The sequence below is a fragment of the Parasteatoda tepidariorum genome, chromosome 7 (assembly GCF_043381705.1).
Source record: "Parasteatoda tepidariorum isolate YZ-2023 chromosome 7, CAS_Ptep_4.0, whole genome shotgun sequence".
In the NCBI taxonomy this organism is placed as follows: Eukaryota; Metazoa; Arthropoda; class Arachnida; order Araneae; family Theridiidae; genus Parasteatoda; species Parasteatoda tepidariorum.
Window position 1 is genome coordinate 82,438,106 of NC_092210.1, and position 11,978 is coordinate 82,450,083.

The window sequence follows — 11,978 nt, forward strand, 5'->3', positions numbered from 1 at the left end:
CATTTGTTCTTGGACTCACCACTAAACCACTAATCGACGTAAAATGCGTTAAACCGTCTTGAGACCATAAAAAAAGTGGAAACATTTTGACCTAATTTGCTATCAAAGATATCAGTTATAAAAGCAAACTCAAATTTGCTTCGGTATACATTCTTCTATGCTGCGTAAAATTATTAGCATTTCGAACTTTAAAAACTAAACGATTCGTTGTTAGGTAGTAGAAAAGGTTCGATTCAGCTGCGTTCAACTGTTTGTTTTAAGTTTACTGCCGTCATAAAAATACAAATAGAATTTAGATAAAAACAATATAAAATATTATCTGATATTTAGTTTCAATTTGCTGTAATATACTTTCGCATCGAGACACTTTTTCTCTCAGTAAGTTTCATCCATTGATAATACATAGAGCATTTTCAATAACATACTTGAAAATGCAAAGAATTCATTGATAATTGATTTATTTTAGTTAATTAACTGTATTTTATAATATTGTTTATATTGTAAAATGGATTCCATTGAGATTTTAATGGTGGTTTCTCTGTGTTTGCTAACTACATATTGTCTTGGTATGTAGAATATCTGTATTGGAATTTAAGCACTTCACATGAATTTAATTATTTACTTTATTTTAAAATGTTGTTAGATTATTTGAAAGTGTTATTTAACTTCCAGTTATAAATTATTAATTAAGATGAATCGCGATTAATATAAGATATTTTAAATAATAGAGAAAATGGTAGGCATATGGCCAGTTTTTAAAGTTAATTACTAACTAAATAAATAATAGTGGGATTTGTGTTTAGATTGAACCTTTTGCTGGAATTATGAATTATAAGTGATAAATCTCCGTGTTTTCTGCTATATTTCTATCTAGCAAATAAGCTATGATTGATCTGTATCTCTATGTTTATTTTAATTGGTATTTTATATATCTTTATTAATAACTATACAAGAGAAATTTAGATAAAGCTACATAGTTTCTTAAAAGAATAAAATCGGTTCTTTTTCCTACTCTGATTAATTTTCCTTCCTTTTTTGAGAAGGAAATAAAAGATTTATATTTTTATACAATTTATACAAGTTAAAAAAAAGAAATTATAAAAACAAAAATTAAGATTCCAAACTCTTTTAAAGATACTCTTTTTTTTCATAACTTACTAAAAACTAGGGGACAATTATTTGAAACACGATAAATAGCATGTCGCACTAAGATAAATGTCTAATAATTCCCCCAGTGCAACTCATTTCACATTAAATTTTTAAAATTTTTTAATATTTCCATTTTTTACAATTCAACTTAAATTTGAAATAAAATACAGATTAAAATATGAAAATGAAAAAATATATGTTCAATGAAAAAATAACTTTTAAAATTATTTAGGAGCTTAAAATGAATTTGAAAATAATTTAAATGCATTATGATATATTTTATAAGTTGTAATATTAAAATATAAAACATTTATCGGATACATTAACTGAAGAAAAACATGTTTTGGAAACATAATATTTAGAAAAAAATTTCGTTTCCTATTGAATATTCTCCGCTATATAAACTAAAGTCTGAGGCACGACAGCCGGTCCAAGGCCTACTGTGCCCATCTCAGTTTTCTTGACCATGGGCTCTGAGGAGCAAGAACATAAGTTCTGGTTGGGTAGTCAGCCGAACCAACATCTCGTCGCGAAGTATTGGCCTTACCTTCGCTGTATATAAATCGTCAGCAGTTATCTTACTTCTGTTATTGTGTTTTACTTTTATATATAAAAAATTATTAAAAGATTTTTTTTATACATGCTTGATAAATCTATTTTGTTAACTATTCTTAAATAATTTAACGGAAAAGAAAAACTTAAAGTATGAAGCAAAATATTAAGTATTTTTTTATTTCGGAATTATAAACTTAATTAATCAATATAACTTATTTAAATAAAAGTATAAATTTCAAAAGAAAGTATTACTGTTGGTATATATAAAGCTGTTAATAATATTTTGTTAAAACTTTTTTTTTTCTACTTATAAAATAATCGTAATATTAATTACATATTGTAATCCAATCTGAAATCTTAATTTTGATGGTACTTGTACATTGGTTAGAAAATGTTTTAAGCGAATTGTTGGCGATTCGCAACAAAAGTTGCTATTTTAAATTAAAGTATAAAAAATGTAATGGAAAAAAGATGTAATAAAAAGATTTCAAAATTTCATTTAACATAAAGTCAATTTTAAAATCATTTTTACAAAACTTTTATCTAAGTATTTCAAGCTATGTTTTCAATGTAAAGTAATTTCAAAGAGACATGCATTTTATAGACATAAATGCTCTTATTTTGCACGTTTTCTATAATATATTATTGAAAGTATATTTTATTTATCTACTTTTGAGAGACTTATCAATCTAATCAAATCTATGTTAAAAGAAAGTAGTGGATATACTTAAGAAATGAATAACTTAAATTAAAAAAATTAATGTAAATAAAACTTGCAATAAATATCTTATAAAAATATTTTTGAAATATCTTCACATTTCACGGTTGTAAAATCATAACTAAATATGAAAAAAAAAAAATTCTTTTCCCTAAATAAGCAAGTTATACAACCATTTATAAATAGTTTAAACAGAATTATAAACGTGCCTAACAAGGAGTTTGATAGGTGATATGCTAGATTTAAAAGATTTAACAATTGCAATTAGTAGAAATCTGTTTAGATACTTCATAATTACGACGTTCGAAATATAAATAATTGAAAGATCTTACTTAATATTTTCTTGTTGACGCATGCCTGTTTAGGCAGAGGGGGTGCGATTGTTCTTGTTTTCCAGCGGCGCCATCTATGGCCAAGAGTTCGACTTCTGCCACACCATACGTCACACCCGTTTATAGGGTTTATAGCGTTATTACGATCTGTGGATGAATGAATGGATGTGCGAATGGGTCCGCCCTATAAAACGGGCTGTGACGTGTGAGTGGCTGAAGTCGAATTCTTGGCCATACATGGCTCCACTGAAAAGCAAGAAACGCACACTCTGGCTTAAATTTGCTCGGTTTGACCAAGCAGGCTTGCCCGTGAGGCAAGAGGCAATAGAAACAACAACACAAACCTTTCTTTATGTCAGACATGCATTTTTTTAAACCCACTTGTGCCTAGTGACCTTTTAAAAGAACAGTTACTTTTTACAAAAAAGGAAAAAAAGATGTAGCACAAGTGGTTCATTGCTAAGATCAATCTCGCAGAAACAAGGTCTACCAAAATAAATTAATAATATAAACGTATAAAAATGGATCTAAAGCAAGGCACAGTACTTTTTTAAAGTGGTAGGTAACAGAAAGAAATATCCACTTGGTATAAATAAATATGTGTTACCATTTTTTTTTTCAAATAGTAGTTTTTCATATATATTGACCGCTTTTTGTGCCAGCGCATATATGAGTTAAACGCAAATCTAATTCATTCTAACGCAAATCTAATTCATTCTAAACGCAAATTTCATTTGAAACTCTCCCAGAGAGTTTCAAATGAAAATATGAAAAATTTTATGCTGTTTTTGATTATGTAAAAATACCTACAAAACGGAGTAATCCAGGCTTAAATTAAAAATGTACATACACAATAAATATCAATTTCTTAAAAAAACACGTTTGCGACAACGGGGAAGTGATAAATTAAAAGAAGCGAACTTCATCACAGAAATAGAACTTTTTTTCGATGTATCTGCTACTAATGCGGAAGTCTTGATGAAATAAAATGAAGTTGAAAAATTTTAATAAAGCAAAAATAAGATATTTTTCCTGTAGTATTATTGGGATTAATTGGCAGAAAACTGTTGCACATGAAAATAAATAGGCAGACGGAAAGAAAAGCAGAAAAAATTCAAAGAACGATATTAAGAGCAAAAAGAAGCATTTTCCACTACAAATAATGATACATTTTCTCATCAATTTCTGAAGAATCTTCATTCTTGGACGAAGATTTTAAACCTCCATCTGAATCATCCACTAGTAAGACAAGCAAACATGTCTTTAATAATCCTGAAGTGTCTTCGGCATTAGATCGAATCAATTTAAGTGACCGTAATGCTGCAGCTGTAGTTGCAAAGGCTTTTTCACGATATTTATGAGAATCACGTTATCACGATGTTCGATTCCGACAATTCGAAGGGAAAGTTAAAAGAAAAAGAATATTGCTAAAAAAATTACTTTAATTAACTGTTGTTACTACATTGGGATGGAAAAGATATGCCCAGCATTTACGGATCCCAACAAAGTGCTGATCACATTGCAATACTTATTTACGGAAATGGCAATGAAAAACATTTAGGTGTCCCAAATGGGCGAAGAGGAAATGTCTGAAACAGATTGCTGCATTAAGGCTTTTGGTGAATAGAATCTGAGAGAATATGAAAAAGATTTCATATTCGATACAACAGCTAGTAATACAAGACTTCAAAAGGATGTCGTGCGAGAATTAGAAAAGCTTTAGAGAAACAATTAATAAGGATTGCTTGTAGTTATCATGTGATGGAAAGTGTACTTTCTTCTGTTTTTACGCATTCTTTTGCTCCATCACGTGGTCCAGATTTAAAATTGTTTAAGTTTTACTCAAAAGGATGAAAAATAAACAAAATTTTTTTCCAGCATCTAATGAATATTTTAAAGTTCAATTTCAGAAAGATTGCGACAAGAGATACTAATTTACTTGCCTGAAGTTACAACAATCAAGGAATGGTTATCAAAAATGTTGCCATTTATCAAGATTCATATTCTATGAAGGTTCTCAAAAAAAATCTATCATTTCGTGCTTCTGAAGCAGTATATCTGGCTCGCTGCATGGGCAAGTGCATCTATGCTTTAAAAATGTTTTTTTTCAAGGTCAGTTTCATTTTACACCAAAAGGAGAAAAAAAACATTACTGTTGTGTCGCTATTGTCCACACTGGCTAAGGTTAAGTATTGGAAAGAAGTACCTTTGGAAATGTCATTAGGTACAGTAGGCACATTAAAATTCTTTATTTAACTCATTGATGAAAATAAGAAAAATGACAAATAACTAGTATTATTTTTTGCGTGAAAAAATTATTTTAAATTAATTTGTTATTAATTTATAATCGTGTGTAAAAATGTTTGACTCACTTCATTAGTTCTGGAGGTAATATGCAAAAAATAAAATTAGCATGTAGGAGGTCTATACTTTCGACCGCTTCTCCTGACTAAACTACTGGGACCATAATTTCCAGATGTCGTCAACTCACCCCATATTTTAAAGTTTATGAGCCCAAATCAGCAAAAAAACTTTTTTAATTTAAACAGAAAAGTTTGTTTTTGTGACTGATTTCGTAGCTTAAAATATCAACATCGTCTGCACAAATTAATCAGTATATTTAGAATTATCACTAGCTTGTGTTGAACCAATTAGTACATTAATCACATAATCCAATAATTAAATAATTACGCAAAATCCGATAATTAAATAAAAGTTATTCAGAGTTATTTATGTATTTCTTTTTTACACTGTCAAACAATTTTTAACGTTTCAAAAATGGTTTGATATCCTAAAAAGATTTTTAACGGTGTAATTTAGTTATCGCAATACTGCTGTAACATGCGCTTTTTCTTTTTCAGAAGACGCTCTTCAGCGTGGTGACAGCTGCAAGGGTATAGCCGATGAAATGTTTCATGTTTATATCGAAGAACAGGAAAAATTGGTTGAGCAGAGGAGGTTGCACAAACTTTTAGATGCAGAAAAAACTCAGAGCCAAAAAACCACTACAGTTGCAGTAAAAGAGGATTTATGAGCCTATTGTGAAAATTACAGATTATCAATCAAGAAAAAAAAAAAACAAGAATAATAAATTTGTCGCAAAGGAACCAATTTTAAATTTAAGAATTTACACCTTGTTACTTTAATAAATTGAATGAAGAAAATCGAAAGGATTACTCCATTAAATTTAATTCACTCATTAATTAAATTTAATACTTATTATTAATTAATTAATTTATTTATTAATTTATTATTTTATTAATTTATTATTTCATTAATTATTAAATTTAATAAATTTAAATTTAATAAATTTAATATTTATTTATTAATTTATTTATTATTAAATTTAGTAATTCATTAATTAATTTAATTTTCCATTAATTACTCCATTAAAAGGATGTGATATTAATTAAAATGTATTTTTTTTAGCATTAAATAAGAAATCGGAGATAAAAAAGAAGTAAAGAAAGGACAAAATACAGGGAAATGTTAGGGCATTAAGTTGAAGTGTTGTTTCTCGTAAATGAAACTAAGTGTTTTTTAAAAAGATGAAAATAAAATCTTCCTCAAGTTTAAAAAGTAGATCATATGGATTAATAAATTGTGTATTCAGTGCGCAAATTTAAAACGTACCACCCTGAATAACTTTTGATCTAATGATACGTTCCAGGACTCAATCTTAATGCAATAATATGACCTCAAATATGCTAATTTATTAGTGCAGATGATATTTTAAGTTAAGAAATCAGACACAAAAACGTACTTTCTTTGAATAAACATATCTTTTTTCTAAAAAAGAGTCGTATTTCTATAGAACTATTCGACTGATTTCACTCAAATTTTGTATTTTGCCATGTAAAATAAAATTATATTCGTTAAAATTATGTAAAAAATTATATATTTTACAATTCAAATCCCCCCGACTAATATTAAATAATATGATAAAAAAAGGATAAATATTTATTAAAAGTTATTTTTTTCTATGGAATTATCTTTGGATAGACGAATTTCATAATTAGGTGCAAAAAATTTTCAATTCGCTTCAAAAATTTTCGAGGTATGGCGAAATACGCAGAAAGCAAAATTAACATTAAAGGGCCCAATCTTTGTATCGCTCTACTGACAAAAGTATTGGGGCCATATTTCCCAGATTGCGGCTACTCCCTATACCTTGGGGGTCAAAAATCCGAATAATCCATTGAAAAAAGATATGTTTATTCAGAGAAAGTATTTTTGTGTTTGATCTCGTTAAAATCTCGTCTACACTAATAACTTAGCATAGTTGAGTTTAAGAGAGAATCCTAGAACGGGAAGATCAGATCATTAGATTAAAAGTTATTAAGGGTGAACTGTTCTTTTGTGCATTCATTTACTTTGGGAGAAAAAATTGATTTCTTTATTTTTTTTTGTAATTAATTCCATAATGGTCGAAAATTATTAAGTGTTTGAGACATAAACTATTTACTAATAAATGCACAAGTTCATTAGTAGAAAATGATTTTTTGATCTGGATGAGTGATATTTATCGTGTACCACTGGGTTAATGGTATCAAAATTTAAAAAATTTTCCTTTTTAGATGGTTGAATAAATTTCCAGCATGTATTTTCAAAAATATATTTCTAAAATATTCCGCAATAATTCCGACGTATATTGAAATTCAGATAAACGAGCAAGTTACAGCGTGTTTTGTACTGACACTTTCATAATTAAGCTTCGTAAACTTAAAAGGATATTTACACAAAATGGTATTTTTATTCGACATACTTTACGAATTTAGGCAACTGGTATAAAAAAAAATTATATGTCCTATCTTTATATGTCCTATCCATTACCTGAAGTATTTTGAAATGTGTTTAAAATTTTTTACTTAATCTAATTTTTAAGTCAATTTTCATAGAGTTGGTCATAATTTTATTAAAGGTTGAATGGTTTACATTATTCCTTCAATATCTCACCAATTTTTTTCTAAATATTCCTGTTTGATAAACGGTAACGTTATATTTAATAAATTAGTTTATTAACTTTAAGATAAATTAACCTTTTTAACCAAATAAAAAGATAAATATGTATTCTGGTTAAATACTTGGAAAATTTAATTTGAGCAAAAAGTAAATTTTCATTAAAAGATAGAATCTATCATAAAACAAAATAAAATTCTCAGCACTTTTATTAGTAACAACTGATTATTTTAAATGTTGCTTTCATTTATAGAGCCATTTTTATCTGTATAATTAGTATATTCATCGTATTAATTCTTAGGTAAAAACTGTTAGATTATCGAAGAAATGGTTTGATTTTGATTTTTTCCCGATACAGTTATGTTCCTTTAGAACAGTAATATTATTATTAAAAAAGTTTTAGATTTTACAATACCTGATGAAAAGTTATAAATAATGATTTATATGAAAATTATATTTATAATATGCATTCTGTTATTTCGATTTTAGATGATAACACTATAATAATCATAAAATATGAAGTAAAATTTAAATCGATAGCAACTTTCGATTCTTTGATGAAAAAAAAAAAACTTTTATAATTTTAACTTTTAAGATTTTATAAACTTTAAGATCGTAAATTTTTTATAGTTATTTTTTTATTCTTGCCTAATAAATTTCGGTCCTGTATTGTTTCACAATCAAGTGAATGTCGCCAAAAATTAGAAAGAAAAAAAGTTCTATGCCAATATTTGTTTAAAAAAAAACATTTCTTTTCAGAAAAAAAGAACTTTTTTTTAAAGATTTTTAATATTTAAATCAACTACCTATGACTTATCTTAATAGCATTATTCAACTGGATAGTCTCTATTTATTTATTTTTTTCTTCATTTTCTATTTATGTTTATATAGTGATTCAGTGACTTTAGTCAGATAGGTCTAATGGCGCGATAAAATGTTATTAACAATAGCGTTACACATTTTAAAAAGACTTTCTATATTTGTTTTTTCTCAGCTTAACCTTGAGCTGGTTTTGTTTCATCTGTTTTATTTATCTATTTATTTTTTGGTTTATAAGGAATGTGCGAAAGGTTTTCCGTATTACATTCTTTTTATCATTAAACTGTTTTGATGCATTTTATATTTGTAGATGGCAGCACTAAAAGAACATTAACTTCGCTTAACTTATCTAGGGATATTATAAACAAGATTCATCAGTATTGTTTGTAAAATTTAAAAAACAGAAAAATGTAGAGAGACTGAAACCCTTTTTATGTGACGCTTAATTTCACAGTTTTTAAATTTTTGGTTCAAATGCGACGATATCGTAATTTCGGTGAAACAAATTAAGTTTTTAGGAACGATTTTTTTTTTTTTTTTTTTTTTTTTTTTTTTTAACAGCAAGAAAAATATAGATTTCCCTCGATCTTGAAAATATTACGTCAATATACATTTTTACTGAACAAATCTTGAAATTTTTGTTCGATTACAGTAATTTCCTTAAGTTACGTCACATGACTAATTATAATTATAATTGAAGCAATAGCAAAGTATGAAAGAGCGAAAGACACTAAATTAAAAATGATTGTTGTTGTCTTGTCCCTAGTGCCCAGCAGAATAGTTTCGTGAAAAAGATAAATATTGGTTGTTAACTATTTTTTAATGAGCATTTATCTTGACTATGCAAAAAATATGCATTAGTCGTGACATATTTGTCGCAAGAAATAAAATATTCTTGCATTGCCCTTGTTGTTGAATATATTCTGGATTATCTAAACTTAATTTAAGATTAATAATTCTCCAAAGCATATTTTTAGTAATTATTATTTTCTTATTATTATTCCTTCATTTAATTTCAGTTTTTGCAGTGTTATTTTTTGAATTTAAAAAAAAGAAAGAAAAAGTTACTAAATTTAGCTCTCACACAGAAAAATTAAGGATTTATACAATAGACACTATAGGCGTTTCATCGCGGAAACTGTGGCTTTTTTTGGATATAAGACCAGAAAAAGTTTCAAGTAAAAACTTTTTTAAACAAAATGAAAAAGAGAATATTCTAAATATATTTTGATCAAAGCATCGATATTTTATGCACTAAGTTGCTATCTTAATGATTCAGGAGGCAATCTTTGAATTGAGCCAATTAAACGTTGCGGGCGATAGATAAATTATGAAATCAGATGAAATGCTCGATATAAATCCATCCATGCTCGATATAAATCCATCCGATATAAATCCGATCCATTACGGCAAATTTCCAAGTCACCGTTTAAGTGGGCCGGGATAGCCTGGTCGGTAGGGCGCTGGGCCCATATCCAAGAGGTCGTGGGTTCGATCCTCGCCGGCCGAAGACTCCCCGTGTAGTAAATGGTGACTGATGCACGTTAAATCTGTCGAGTCTGAAAGTCCTCCATGTTCCCACAACAAATCAATACCTCTGGGGGTACTGATCCAGGAGTTTCCTTGTCTTCTGGATTGGTTCAAAATTACGAGGCTACGGAGTTGAACGTAAGTAGTCGTAAACCCATGAAATTGGGTCGGCTGTTCAACGACGGTTATAAAATAAAATAAAGTCACCGTTTAAATCGTAACATTAAAGATACAAAAACTGTATATTTATAAGGATTTAAAAATTACCAGCCTTTCGCTATAACGGGAGAATTGTTATTAGGAAAGTATATTTTCCTTCTGTTTAAGTGAGCAAAATTGTATAAAAAAGTTTTAAAAGGAAGAAATTTTAATTACTTCTGGTACTTTTGTTGACCACATATCTATCATGCTTCGTTATTTCCCTAAATACTATTACTGTTACATTTTTAATTTATTAATTGAAGTGATCTGAAGTTATTGTAATATTCTTATTAAGCTTTACTTTTGAGAGAATGGTAACTTTGTCGATGTTCCATGAAAAATAAGTATATCATTTTGTTGTTTTTCAATGATTGCTTGGTTCTATTGGTTAAGAATATCTACTTAATCTGAGATTATAAGAATAGATATAAGATAAGATGAGAGATAAGAATCTGAGATTTAGATAAAGTGAGTAGCACTAGCAATATTTTGAATCATATAGCGTACTTTTATTTTATGTGTAATTAGTAAACAACTGTTTTTTGATAGTACGTTAAATAAATTACAAAATGACATTGCAAGATGAGTGTTCCAAATATATTTCATGCCGTTAAAGATTTTAAAAGAGAAGACTTGAAATTGTTGAATTTTTGGTATACCAACCGAATTAGTATTATGAGTTTGTCAAACGATTTTGGTGAAAGAAAGAAAGCTATTGAAGAAAGAAATGGCAGCACACCGAATTCCGATAAAATCAAGAACGACTGTTCCGATAAAATCAAGAACGACGAAACACACACACGCACGCGCGCACGCAAGAAACTTGACAATGAAATAGAGTTGGCGAGAATAAGCCAAAGAGAACTTCCGTCAGAATCAATTGAAGCAAACAACTCTAAAAGAAAATATACCTTACCAAAGTTACAATTTAGACAATTTGGCGGTGATTAAAGAGAATGGTTACCGTTTTGGAGGCAATTCCAACATATTGATAAAGATAAAGAGATAACGCCAGGGGTTCAATTGTCGGTTCAAAGCTAGAGAAGTAGTTGAGAGTTTCCCGCCAACCGGAGATAATTATAGTAAAGTAGTCGATAGTTTGAAATCACGTTTTGGAAAAGATGATCTTCAGGTTGAAGTTATATGTTAGAGAACTAATTATATTAATAGTTTCTGCTCAGACAAAGGGTACCTTCTCTCTTCCATCACTGTACAATAAACTTGAATCGAACATGCGGGCTCCTAAAACTTTGGGAGTTACTGCAGATAAATGAGGCTCAATTTTGTATCCTATGGTTGAATCCTGCTTTCCCGAGGATTTCCTAAAAGCCTAGCATAGGAACAATGCTTCTGGTGCACCAACCGAAGCAAAAGAGCGTTTAAACAATTTGATGGGTTCCTTCAAAACTGAAGTAGAAGGTGAACAAAGGATATATTCGGCGATGAAAGGTTTTGGTCTTAGGACTGAGAGACAGAGAAAGAAAAGAAGATACTTGGAAGGACTTAGAAGTTTCCAAGTGCCTTCTTATCTTCCGGACTTAGAAGTTTCCAAGTGCAGAACACCGACCGACGCTGGATTATTAACTGCAGCAACACAAGAGGGGAAAAAATCTTGTGTCTTTTGTGGAGGAAAGAAGCACTGAAGCTCAGACTGTTCTTCAGCACAAAAAAGAATTAGTTTAGCTGATGCCTCTATCACACGAGAGAAAAATATG

The 11,978-nt window shown here is 28.8% G+C and overlaps 1 long non-coding RNA gene across 1 annotated transcript; it reads left to right on the forward strand.

Annotated features, from left to right (window-relative positions):
- Positions 1-388: 388 nt before the first annotated feature.
- On the forward strand, positions 389-5,918 carry LOC139425969 (uncharacterized). Its single transcript, XR_011637140.1, has 2 exons — positions 389-566; positions 5,616-5,918. It is a non-coding gene; the product is annotated as an uncharacterized lncRNA (long non-coding RNA).
- Positions 5,919-11,978: the final 6,060 nt, after the last annotated feature.